Source organism: Felis catus, chromosome X (assembly GCF_018350175.1).
Source record: "Felis catus isolate Fca126 chromosome X, F.catus_Fca126_mat1.0, whole genome shotgun sequence".
In the NCBI taxonomy this organism is placed as follows: domain Eukaryota; kingdom Metazoa; phylum Chordata; class Mammalia; order Carnivora; family Felidae; genus Felis; species Felis catus.
In genome coordinates, this window is record NC_058386.1 from 101,277,524 (window position 1) to 101,289,319 (window position 11,796).

The window sequence follows — 11,796 nt, forward strand, 5'->3', positions numbered from 1 at the left end:
AATTCCACTCTTAGCTACTCACCCAAGAGTAGTGAAAGCAAATGTCTATAAAAAGACTTGACCAAGCATGTTCACAGTAGCTTTATGGGTGATGGCCCAAACTGGAAAGAGCCCAAGTTCCATCAACAGGAGAATGGATAAGTAAACCAAGGTATACTTATACAATGGAATATGACTCAGCAATAAAAAGGAATAGTGGGAAAAATCCTAACGTGTTTGCCTTTGGTGTGTAGATTCCAGAATTGACTGGAAAGTGACACAAGCTTTGTCCTGGGTAACCCAAACCTTTAGATTTAAGATTTGTGCATTTCATATTATTTATATTTTACCTAATAACAAACACCATAAACAAATTTTTAACTCTAAGTAATACTTATACTGAAGTATTTAGGTGTGAAATATACTGCTATCTTTTTTAAATTAAAAACGTTTTAAAATGTGTATTTATTTTTGAGAGAGACCGCACAGAATCTAAAGCAGGCTCCAGACTCCCAGCTGTTAGCAAAGAGCCCGACGCAGGGCTCGAATCCAGGAACTGTGAGATCATGACCTGAGCCAAAGTCGGACGCTTAACCGACTGAGTCACGCAGGCGCCCCTGTACTGCTATCTTAAACTTATTTCAAAATGTATCAAAAATAGGATCAATTTATGGATGAGATGGGTAGATGAATCGATACGTGTAGTTAAAATATTAGTTGTAGACTAACTTTCTTCTGTGTTTGAAAATCTCCAGAACAAACTGTTGAAAAGGAAGGAATGAGGAGAGAGAAAAGAATCACTTATCCCTAGCTTCTAAGCAACAGGGATGTAGTCTTTGGAAACAGGGAATGTTAACAACGTGTTCCTAGTACCAGATAAACAGACTCTGAGACAGTTAACTGATCATACACAGACAGTACACGGTTTGGGAAGACAGCTTAATTTACTATTGTTTAAAAAGTATGTACAGTTGCAATCAAAGAGCTTGGCCAACAACAGCAAGAACACCACTGCTGGCTACTCACTTCCCCTACGGCAGAACTCCTCAAACTTAAATCGACGCAACCTGTTTAAATAAGATTTTGTCTTGTCAGATAATTGGTAGTGTGGCTGCATTCAAAAAGCTATTTAATTTTGGGGACTTATCATAGAGTGGCAGAACTGGAAAGAACCTCAGGAATTTCTAATCGAACTCACTTCATTCTACACGGACGGAAGAACAAACAGGGACTAACAAAGCAGGCTAAAGGCAAACCCAAGTTTTTTGACTACCTGTCTCTAATTTTCCTCACTCCCAGGGGTTGTCCGACATTTTAGCAGATCTATTTCGTGAAATGAAACAGTACACAGAACTGTTTTTTATATGCAAAATATAAAAATAGTAAATGAGTTCCACAGAACTCTTTGTTTCAAAGAATAACAATGGTGACTGTTGCACAACTCTGAATATACTCAAAAACACTGAACTGTACGTTTTAAATAGGTGAATTTTATAGTATGCAAATTATGTCTCAAATTTAAAAAAGCAGTTATGTGGGGCCAAATCAATTCAGTCCAAGGATACAGTTTTCTTGTATTCAGGGATACACTTTTATCCAGGGATACGTTTTCTTTTCTTTCTTTCTTTTTGTTCATAGGCTGTATGTACAGTGTGGGGCTTGAACTCACAACCCCGAGATCAAGAGTCGCATGCTCTACTGACTGAGCCACCTGGGTGCCCCCAGGGATAAATTGTCGACGAGAGAAATGGATAGACTTCGTAGTCTTCAGGCAATCCTCCATAAATTTGATTTCTCTCAGCTGAGCATTTTTTGATAAGTTCAACAACTGTGGGTTTGAGGGTATGCTGTCTGGCAAGTCCTTAGAGCGCAACTAGTCTGTGTTTGCCAAAGTACAGAGCTATGTGTGTTAAAAGTCAACCCAAGTGAAAGATGAGTCAAACAAGAATCCATCCTGGAATAGAAAGCAACTGCCCTTCTGCGTGGAGACAGGCCAAGGGAATACTCACTGTCAGGGCCAATATAACTCTCAAGAAGGAAGTTGTGGTCTGCTTCAGCACATAGATGAACCAGAGTCCCAAATTCTACACTAGACAGCATCACTGTAGTAATTTTAGGTTGGAAAAAACCTAAAGCCGTAACCAAATCTCAGTCATGAAAATGAATGTCAGGAAAGATTTAGCTCTGAACAATAATTCCTGATGAACCAGCCACCAGAGAAACTAGCTGTAAAATGTATGCCTAGGTAACCAAACGAATTGACTTGCTGAAAAGGATCGTTAGCACTGCACTTGATAAATGTTGAGGAATGTCTACCAAGAATGGTGACTTTGATTTTCTAAGGGTATGTTTGAAACCTCTCTTTATTATTGTCATTCCCAGTTTGTGATAATAAAACCTGCATGTGGGAATACAGAAAGCATCTTTCTTCTTAGTTCAAACTGACAATAAATTATGAGGGTACACCTAAAATTGAGGAAGAGCCAGAACATATGCCTGTTGGATGAATCAGAAAATTTACAGAAGGTTACATGAAATACTCCTTGTGGTTCTGATGTTCTTGTTTAATTGGTGACTGTCGGTGCACTGAATTACATTTGAGCATCCTGCTAAGTGACTAGGTGTTAAAATCAATATTTACCTGAAGCCAAGGCCAAAACGAAATAACACTACCATAGAAAAAAGTTCTGGAATATAAGAATAAATCCAAAATCCTATTGAAAAATTATCACAATTTTTGTGAAAAATGAGGTTTTCACATTGAAAAGATTTTTTTCACATTTAAAATTTTGACATTACATTGCAGGGACACTCATTTCTCAGCACTGCCAGTTTTGTGTACTGCTTGAAGAAAATGCTTTGTGAATCTTTTAAAAATAGATTTTGTATTTTAGAGTAGTTTTAGCTTCATAGCAAAACCGAGCGGAAAGGGGCGTCTGGGTGGCTCAGTCGGTTAAGCGTTAGACTTTGGCTCAGGTCATGATCTTGCGGTTCGTGAGTTCAAGCCCTGCGTCGGGCTCTGGGCTGACAGCTCAGAGACTGAAACCTGCTTCAGATTCTGTCTCTCCCTCTCTCTCTGCCCCTTCCCCGCTCGTACTCTGTCTCTCTCAAAAATAAACGTTAAAACAAGTTTTTAAAAACTGAGTGGAAGGTACAGAGATTTTCCATATACCTCCTGTTCCCTCACATGCATAGTCTCCCCCATTATCCACACCCCGTACCACAGTGGAACATTTGTTACAATCAAAGAACCTATATCAGTGTATCATTGTCATCTGAAGTCTGTAGCTTACATTAGAGTTCACTCTTGGTGTTGTACATTCTATGGATTTGAACAAATATATGATGACATGTTCATCAATATATTATCCTAAAGAGTAGTTTCCTTGCCCTAAAACTCCTCTGTGCCCTTCCTATTCATCCCTCCCCCTTGTCCCCAACCCATGGCAATCACTGAACTTTTTGCTGTGTCCATAGTTTTCTTTTTTCCAGAATGTCATGTAGTTGGAAACATTGACTAGGTAGCATTTTCAGATTGGCTTCTTTCACTTAGTAACATGCACTTAAGATTCCTCCATATCTTTTCAAGCTTGGATAGCTCAAGTTTTAAGTGCCTAACTGTCTAGATGTACCAGTTTGTTTATTCATTCATCTACTGAAGGATATCTTGGTTCCTTCCAACTTTGGCAATTACGAATGAAGCTGCTATAAACACGTATGTGTAGGGGCACCTGTGTGGCTCAGTGGGTTAAGCATCCAACTCTTGATTTCAGCTCAGGTCGTGATCTCGAAGGTTGTGAGTTTAAGCCCCGCATCGGGCTCTGTGCTGACAGTGCAGAGCCTGCTTGGGATTCTCTCTCCCTCTCTCTCTGTGTCCCTCCTCTGCTTTCTGTCTCTGTCTCTGAATAAATAAATAAATAAATAAATAAATAAATAAATAAATAAATAAACTAACTAACTAACTAACTAACTAAAAAAAAAAAAACGTGTCTGTGGAGGTTTTTGTTTGGGCATAAGTTTTCCTCTCCTTTAGGTAAATACCAAGGAGCATGATTGCTGACTTGTATTATAAGAGTATATTTAATTTTGTAAGAAACCACCCAACCGTGTTCCAAAGTAGCTGTACCATTTTGCATCCCCATCCAGCAATGAATAAGATTTCCTGTTGCTCCCCATCTTCACCAGTATTTGGTGTTGTCAGTGCTCTGGATTTTGGCCATTCTGATAGGTGTGAAGTGGTATCTCGCTGTTATTTTAACTGGCGTTTCCCTGATGACATGTGATGGGGAGCTTCTTTTCATATGTTTATTTGCCATCCGTATATCTTTTTTGGTGAGGTGACTGTAAAGGTCTTTGGCCCATTTTTTTAATCGGGTTGTTTGTTTTCTTATTATTGAGTTTTAAGAGGTCTTTGTATAGTTTGCAAATATTTCTCCCAGTCTGTGGCTTGTGTTTTCATTCCTTTAAGAGTATCTTTTGCAGATAAGAGAAAACTTAATTTTAATGAAGTCCAGTTTATTAATCCTTCCTTTCATGGATTGTGCCTTTAGTGTTGTATCTAAAAAGCCATCTTCAAATCCAAGGTTACCTAGATTTTCTCCTATGTTACATTATAGGAGTTTTCTAGTTTTACATTCTACATTTAGATCTGTGATCCATTTTGAGCTAATTTTTTGAAGTGTGTAAGGTCTATATCTAGATTTATTTATTTATTTTTTGCACATGGATGTCCATTTGTTTCTGCACCATTTGTTGAAAAGACTATTTTTTCTCCATTGTATTGCTTTTGCTCCCTTGTCAAAGACCAGCTGACTATGTTTATGTGGATCTATTTTGGGCTCTCTATTCTGTTCTATTGATCTATTTGTCTATTCTTTCACCAATACCACGCTGTCTTGATTGCTGTAACTTTATAAGTCTGGAAGTCGGGTAAGGTCAGTCCTCCAACTTTGTTCTTCTCCTTCAATACTGTATTGGCAATTCTGGGTCTTTTGCCTCTCCGTGTAAATTTTAGAATCAGTCTGTTGATGTCCACAAAATAACTTGCTAGAATTTTAATGGGGATTACATTGAATCTACAGATCAAGATGGGAAGCACTGACATCTTGATAATATTGAGTCTTCCTATCCGTGAACATGGCATATCTTTCCATTTATTTAGTTGATTCCTTTAACCAGAATTTTGTAGTTTTCCTTCTATATATCTTGTTCATATGTTAAAATGTGGATGAGGGACAGTGTTCTCCGACCGAGAGGCACTTTGAGACCAAAAAATGTTGCAAGTCACCCCATATTGTTTATACAGAGTTCTGTTCGGGGTAACTTACTAGCGGGGGGGTTGGGCACACCAACAATCCAGACACTACCCAGCCGTTCTCCGCCCAGTTTGAACATGAATCCTTAACTTATATTATAGAGGCACTGTGGTGAGGTCAAAGGGTAATTAACCAAAGTGGTGCCACCTGTACACCACTTTAGGGTAGATCAGAACAAGCCTTCTCACATTCCAGTCAGGACATACATTAACCTCCAGTAGTCCCGGAACATGCAGCCTCCTGGGAGGTAAGCACACAGGCAAAAATAAGATTGAGGGCCCAAAGATGGAGTCGGTCTGGTTAGAACTCCTACATATACTTACTCTTAGATTTATACCTTAGATTTTCATTTTTTGGTGTGCTAATATAAGTGACATTACATTTTTGATGTAAAATTTCATTTATTCATTGCTGGAAAATAGGAACGCAGTTGACCTGTATCACTGTTTATGAGTTCCAATCTTTTTTTTGGTTTATTCCTTTGGATAGTCTACATAGACAAGCACATCATCTGCAAACAAAGACAGTTTTATTTCTTCCTTCCCACTGTATACCTATTTTTCTCCTTTTCTTGTCTTACTGTATTTTTAGGCCTTCCGTTATGATGTTGGCAGAGATGAGAAGGGACATCGTGCTTGTTGATGCTCTTAGTGGGAAAGCTTTGAGCCTCTCACCATTAAGTATGATATTAGCTATTGCTTATTGGTAGATATTATTTCTTTTTTAAAACTGTTTTATTTATTTTTGAGAGAGCGAGTGCGAGTGGGGGAGGGGCAGAGAGAGAGGGGGACAGAGGATCCGAAGTGGGCTCTGTGTTGACAGCAAGGAGCCTGATGAGGGGCTCAAACTCACAGACCGTGAGATCATAAACTGAGCTGAAGTCAAGATGCTCAACCGACTGAGCCACATAGGTGCCGCTGTAGATGTTATTTCTTAAGTTGAGAAAGTTCTCCTCTATTCTTAGTTTACTGAGAGTTTTTATCATACGTCAGTGTTGGATTTTGTCAAATGCTTTTTCTGCATCTGTTGATATGATCATGTTATTTTTCTTCTTTAGCCTATTGATGTGATGAATTAAATAATCAGTTTTCAAATGTTGAGCTAGCTTTACATACCTGGGATAAATCCTACTTGATTGTGGTGTATAATTCTTTTAATGCATTGTTAGATTCAATTTGCTAATATTTTGTTGAAGATTTTTGCATTTATGCTCAGGAGAGATACTGGTCTGTAGTTTTCTTGTAATGTCTTTTGTTTGGCTTTGGTATTAGGGTATGCTGGCTTCATAGAATGAGTTACCTCTGCTTCTATCTTGCAAGAGATTGTGGAGAATTGCCATAATTTCTTCCTTAAATGTTTGGTAAAATTCATCTGGGCCTGTTGCTTTGTTTTAAAAGATTATTAATTATTGGTTCAATTTTATTGATGATATGGGCCTATTCAGATTGTCTATTGCTACTTGTGTGGGCTTTTGCAGATTGTATCTTTCAAGGAATTGGTCCATTTCATCTAGATTATCAAATTTGTGGGCATAGGGTTATCGATAGTATGCTTTATTAGCCTTTTAATGTCTATGGGATCTGTAGTGATGTCTTTTCTTTCATTCTAGAAACAAGCATATCTTAGAGATATTGAGCATTTGGTTCCAGACCACTACAATATAGCAAATATCACAATAAAGTGAGTCAAATTAATTTTTTGGTTTCCCAGAGCATATAAAAGTTGTGTTTACACTGTCCTGTAGTCTATTAAGTATGCAATAGCATTATGTCTGAGAAAACAATTTCTGTATCTTAATTTAAAAATACTTAATTGCTTGGGCACCTGGCTGGCTCAGTTGGTCGAACATCTGACTCTTGATTTTGGCTTAGGTCATGATCCCAGCATCATGGGATCCAGCCCCATGTTGGGCTCTGCACTGAGCATGGAGCCTGCTTAAGATTCTCTCTCTCTCCCTCTGCCCCTCTCCCCTGCTCTCGCTCTAAAATTAAAAAAAAAAATTTTTTAACTTAACATAATTGCTAAAAAATGCTAACCATCATCTGAGCTTTCAGTAAGTCATAATCATTGATCATAGATCATCATGGCAAATATAATAATAATGAAAAGGTTTGAAATATTGTGAGAATTTCCCAAATGTGACACAGAGACACAAAGTGAGCAAATGCTGTTGCAAAAATGGCACCAATAGACCTGCTCAACACAGTGTTGCCACAAACCTTAAATGTGTAAAAAATGTAATATTTGTGAAGTGCAATAAAGAAAAGAATGAGCAAACAAGGTGTGCCTGCATTAGTAAATTGTGTTTTCTCTCTTTTTTTCCTTAATTAGCCTGCCTATAGACTATCACTTTCATTGATCTTTTCAGAGAATCAGCATTTGGTTTCAGTGATTTTGTCTATTGATTTCCTTTTTTCAACTTCATTGATTTCTGCTCTAATTCTTTTTTTTAAGTTTTTATTTTAATTCCAGTTAGTTAAAATACAGTGTTATATTAGTTTCAGATGTACAAGATAATGATTCAACACTTCCGTACCCCATCCTGTGCTCATCACAAATGCACTCCTTAATCCCCATCACCCATTTCACTCATCCTTCCACCCACCTCTCCCTGGTAACCATAAGTTCTCTATAGTTTAGAGTCTCTTTCTTGCTTTGTCTCTCTCTCTCTCTGCTTCCCTTTGCTCATTTGTTTCTTAAATTCCACATATCAGCTCTAATTTTTATTATTTCTTGTCTTCTGCTTAGTTTGGACCTAATTTGCTTTTCTTTTTCTAGTTTCCTGAGGTGGACATTTAGATTATTCATTTGAGATCTCAAATGCATTCAATACTAGAATTTTCCCTCTAACCACTGCTTTCACTGCATTTCACTGGGTTTATTAAGTTGTGTTTTCATTTTAATTTAGTTCAAATATTTAAAAATTTCTCTTGAGGGGCACCTGGGTGGCTCAGTCGGTTGAGCGTCTGACTTCGGCTCAGGTCATGATCTCGCGGTTCGTGGGTTTGAGCCCCGCGTCGGGCTCTGTGCTGAGAGCTCGGAGCCTGGAGCCTGCTTCAGATTCTGTGTCTCCCTCTTTCTCTGCCCCTCCCCTGCTCATGCTCTGTCTCTCTCTGTCTCAAAAATAAATAAAAAACAAAACATTAAAAAAATTTAAAAAAAAAAGAAATCTCAAGAGAAATTAAAAATTTTTTTTAATGTTTTTATTTATTTATTTATTTATCTCAAAAATAAATAAAAAACAAAACATTAAAAAATTAAAAAAAAGAAATCTCAAGAGAAATTAAAAAAAATTTTTTTTAATGTTTTTATTTATTTTTGAGACAGAGAGAGACAGAGCATGAGCAGGGGAGGGGCAGAGAAAGAGGGAGACACAGAATCCGAAGCAGGCTCCAGGCTCCGAGCTCTCAGCACAGAGCCCGACGCGGGGCTCAAACCCACGAACTGCGAGATCATGACCTGAGCGGAAGTCGGACGCTCAACCGACTGAGCCACCCAAGTGCCCCTATCTCTTGAGATTTCTTATTTGGCCCATGTGTTATTTGGAAATGAGTTGTTTAATCTCAAAGTATTTGGGGATTTTCCAGCTCTCTTTTTGTTATTGTTTTCTAGTTTAATTTTATTGTGGTTTGAGAGCATACATTGTATGATTTCCTTTCTTTTAAATTTGTTAAGGTGTGGTTTTGGGCCCACAATCCGGTCTATCTTGGTGAATGTTCTATGTGGGCTTGAGAAGAATGAGTATTCTGCTATTGCTGGATGAAATAGTCTATAGCTGTCCATTATGTCCAGTTGATTGATGCTGTTGTTGAGTTCAACTTTGTCTTTACTGATTTTCTGCCTACTGGATCTATCCATTCCTGATACAGGAGTATTGATGTCTCCAAGTATAATAGTGGATACATCTATATCTCCTTGCATTTCTATCAGTTTTTACCTCGTGTGGTTTGATGCTCTGTTAAGAACATGCACATCAAGGATTGTTGTCTTCTTGGAGAATTGACCCCCTTTATCATTATGTAACGCCCTTCTTTATCCCTGGTAACTTGTCCTTGTCTGAAGTCTGCTCTGTCTGAAATTAATATAGCTACTCCTGCTTCTTTTGATTAATTTTAGCATGGTATCTCCTTCTCTATGCATTTGCTTTTAAACTATATGTATCTTTATATATAAAGTGGGTTTCTTGTAGATAACCTATAATTGGGCCTTGTTTTTTGATCCACTCTGACGATCTCTGTCTTTTAATTGGTGTATGTAGACCCTTGATGTTCAAAATGATTATAGATATAGTTGAACTACCATGTTTGTTACTGTTTTTTATTTGTTGTCCTTGTTCTTTGTTCCTATTTTTGTTTTCCACTCCTTTTTCTGCCTTTTGTGGTTTTAACTGAGCATTTTATGTAATGCCATTTTCTTTCCTTTTTTTTTTTTTTAGCATATCAGTTATATATTTTTTTTAACTTTTTTTAGTGGTTGCCCTAAAGTTTGTAATAAACATTTACAACTAATCCAAGCCCACTTTAAAATAAGACTATACAGCTTCAAAGATAGTGCAACTATCTTATAATAACAAAACAATCATAACATATCCCTCCTGTCCTTTGTATCTTTTCTGTCTTTTATTTCACTTATACAATAAGCATACATGAGGACACACACGCATGGGCATACATGGTTGAATACAGTGTTGCTATTAATATTTTGAACAGACTTTTGTCTGTGAGATCAATTAAGAATAAAAAATTAAAAATTTAATGTTACCTTCAATTATTCCTTTTGCAGTGTTCTTCCTTTCTTTATGTAGGCTGAATTTCTTTTCTTTTTTAAAGTTTATTTATTTTGAGAGAGACAGAGACAGCACAAGTTGGGGAGGGGCAGAGAGGGAGGGAGAGAGAGAATCCCAAGCAAACTTTACACTCCCAGTGCAGAGCCCAACATGAGGCTCAAACCCACAAAACCATGAGGTCATGACCTGAGCCAAAACCAAGAGTCAGATGCTTAACCGACTGAGCCACCCAGGCGCCCCATGTTGACTGAATTTCTGACCTATATAATTTTTTCTTCTCTTTAAATAACTTTTAAAAACATTTCTTGCCAGGCAGGTGTATTGGCAACAAATTCCTTCAATTTTTGTTTGGGAAATTCTATTTCTATTTTGATTTTGAAGGATTCTTTTGTGGAGTATAGAATTTTAGATTGGTGGTGGTTTTTTTCCTCTCAACACTAAATATTTCACTCCGTTCTCTCTTTGCTTTATGAGAAGTTGGGTATAAACCTTATCCTTGCTCCTCTACGGGTGAGGTTGTTTTTTCCTTTAATTTCTTTCAAGAACTTTTCTCTAATTTTCTGTAATTTGAAAATTATATGCTTAGGTGTAGGTTTTTTGGGCATTTATTTTGGTTGGTGTCCTCTAAGCTTCCTGGGTCAGTTTGGTGTCTGACATTAATTTGGGGGAAATTCTCAGTAATTATTGTTTCAAATATTTCTTCCATTACTTTCTTTGTTCTCCTTCTGGTGTTCCCATTATGTATGTTACACCTTTTGAACTTGTCCCACAGCTCTTGGATATTGTGGAATTTTTTTCCAGTCTTTTTTTCTGTTTATTTCTCAATTTTGGAGGTTCCTATTGAGATGTCCTCAAGTTCAGAGGTTCTTTTCTCAGCCATGTCCAGTCTACTAATAAACATTCTTCATTCTTGTTACAGTGTTTTTGATCTGCAGCATTTCTTTGTGGTTCTTTCTTAGAATTTCTATCTCATTGTTTACATTGCCTATCTCTTTTTGCATGCTGTCTACTTTGTCCATTTGAGCCCTTAGCATATTAATCATGATTGTTTTAAATTTCTGGCCTGATAATTCCTATATCCCTGCCATATCAGAGTTTGATTCAGATTCTTTATTTCTTCAGACTGTTTTTTGCCCATGAGTATGTCTTGTAATTGTTTCTTCACAGGTAGGCATGATGTACTGGGGAAAAGGAACTGCTGTAAATAGGTCTTTAGTGATATAGTAATAAGGTGTGGGGGAAGGGGAAGCATTCTATAGTCTTAAATTAGGTCTTAGATTTTAGTGAGCCTGTCCCTCTGGAATGTGAACTTCACGTGTGCTTCTCAGGTTTTTTCTCCCTCCCCAGGTGGTATTGGATGGCTTGACTGAGGTTGTGTTGGGTGTTTTCCTTCTCCCAAGTGGAAGGCTACAACTGGCTGGATTTGAGTACTTCCTTCCTCAGGCCAGTTAGGTTCTGCTAAACCCCCAGCCGGCTAGGTTCTGGTTAAATAGTTTCTCCTGAGGGCAGACCTTGTTAAGGAGAACAGAATGCTCTGGCGTATTTCAACATAGTTCCTTTTCCCCTCTCCTTGCCAGAAGCAGGAGGGGATTGTTCTCTGATACTGTGAGAATCTGGTAGAAATCCAGGAGGTAAAACTCACAAAAGTGTGGGGAACCCCTGATGGCTGGGTCCCTTTAGAGTTTTTGACTCTCAGACTTGCCCACACTGAGCCTT